A 2,167-nucleotide genomic window follows, 5' to 3' on the forward strand; every position below is an offset into this window, starting at 1 on the left:
AGAACTCTTGAACCATTAAGATTCCGACTTGTTGGATGGGGTTGGTTAGAACTTCCCAACCTCTTCTTTGGACCTCATGTCGGATCTTCAGATACTCATTTTTCTTGAGCTTGAAAGGGACCTCGGGGATCACCTTCTTCTTGGCCACAACATCATAGAAGTGGTCTTGATGGGCTTTGGAGATGAATCTTTCCATCTCCCATGACTCGGAGGTGGAAGCTTTTGTCTTTCTTTTTCCTTTTCTAGAGGATTCTCCGGCCTTAGGTGCCATCAATGGTTATGGAAAAACAAAAAAGCTATGCTTTTACCACACCAAACTTAGAATATTGCTCGCCCTCAAGCAAGAGATGAAAGAAGAGAAGAAGAAGAAGAAGAAAATATGGAGGAGAGATGGAGAGGTGTATTCGACCAAGAAGGAGAAGGGAGGTTTGTGTTATGTGAAAATGAAGAAGAATGGAGGGGTTTATATAGTGAGAGTTGAGGGAGTAGGTTCGGCCATTTAGGGTGGGTTTGGGTGGGAAAGAAATTTGAATTTTGAAGGTAGGTGGGGTTTATGGGGAATAGTGGATGGGTGTGAGTGGTGAAGGGGGGTGACTGGGAAGAGAGATTAAGGTGATTGGTGAAGGGTTTTGGGAAACAGTGTTTATTGGAAAGAGAGGATGAATGTTGAGAAGAGGGGAGAATATGGTAGGTGGGGATCCTGTGGGGTCCACAGATCCTGAGATGATTCTGTGGGGTCCATAGATCCTGAGGTGTCAAAGATTTACATCCCTGCACCAATTAGGCATGTAAAATGCCTTTGCATGCAATTCTGGCATTCAAAAGCCAAAGTGATACATGTTCTGGGCGTTCAACGCCCATGTGCAGCATGTTTCTGGCGTTGAACGCCAGTTCCATGCTTGTTTCTGGCGTTCAGCGCCAGCTCTCCTCAGGGTGCATTCCTGGCGTTTGAACGCCGGGGTGTTGCTTGTTTCTGGCGTTCAGTGCCAGATCCATGCTCTGTTCTGGCATTGAACGCCAGCCAGATGCTCTTTACTGGCGTTTAAACGCCAGTAAGTCCTTCCTCTAGGGTGTATTTTTATTCTGCTGTTTTTGATTTTGTTTTTAATTTTAATATTTTTTTTCGTGACTCCACATGATCATGAACCTAATAAAACATAAAAGAACAATAAAATAAAAAATAAAATTAGATAAATAAAAATTGGGTTACCTCCCAATAAGCGCTTCTTTATTGTCAATAGCTTGATAGTGGGCTCTCATGGAGCCTCACAGGTGATCAGGTCAATGTTGTATAGTCCCAACACCAAACTTAGAGTTTGATTGTGGGGGCTCTGTTTGACTCTGTACTGAGAGAAGTTATGCATGCTTACTCTCCCTTGTTACAGAAGGATAGCCATGTGCCTTAAACACAAGGTAGTCCCCATTCAATTGAAGGACTAATTCTCCTCTGTTAACATCTATCACAGCTTCTGCTGTGGCTTGTACCTCAATGATCCCCAGCTTCTCCATTATAGAGAGTGGCATAAGATTTATGCCTGACCCTAGGTCACACAGAGCTTTTTCAAAGGTCATGGTGCCTATGGTACAGGGTATTAAGAATTTCCCAGGATCTTGTTTCTTTTGAGGTAAAGTTTGTTGAACCCATGTATCAAGTTCACTAATGAGCAAGGGAGGTTCACCTTCCCAAGTCTCATTACCAAATAACTTGGCATTCAACTTCATGATGGCTCCTAGATATTGAGCAACTTGCTCTCTAGTTACATCTTCATCCTCTTCAGAGGAAGAATAACCTTCAGAGCTCATGAATGGCAGAAGGATATTTAATGGAATCTCTATGGTCTCTATATGAGCCTCAGATTCCTTTGGATCCTCAATAGGGAACAACTTCCTGCTTGAGAGATGTCCCATGAGATCTTCTTCATTGGGATTCGCATCCTCTCCCTCCTCCTTGCATTCGGCCATATTGATTATATCAATGGCCTTGCACTCTCTTTTTGGATTTTCTTCAGTATTGCTTGGGAGAGTACTAGGAGGGGTTTCAGTGATTTTCTTACTCAGCTGGCCCACTTGTGCCTCCAGATTTCTGATGGAGGACCTTGTTTCATTCATAAAACTTAAAGTGGCCTTAGACAGATCAAAGACTAAGTTTGCTAAGTTAGAGGTATTA

The sequence above is a fragment of the Arachis duranensis genome, chromosome 1 (genome assembly GCF_000817695.3).
Source record: "Arachis duranensis cultivar V14167 chromosome 1, aradu.V14167.gnm2.J7QH, whole genome shotgun sequence".
NCBI lineage: Eukaryota > Viridiplantae > Streptophyta > Magnoliopsida > Fabales > Fabaceae > Arachis > Arachis duranensis.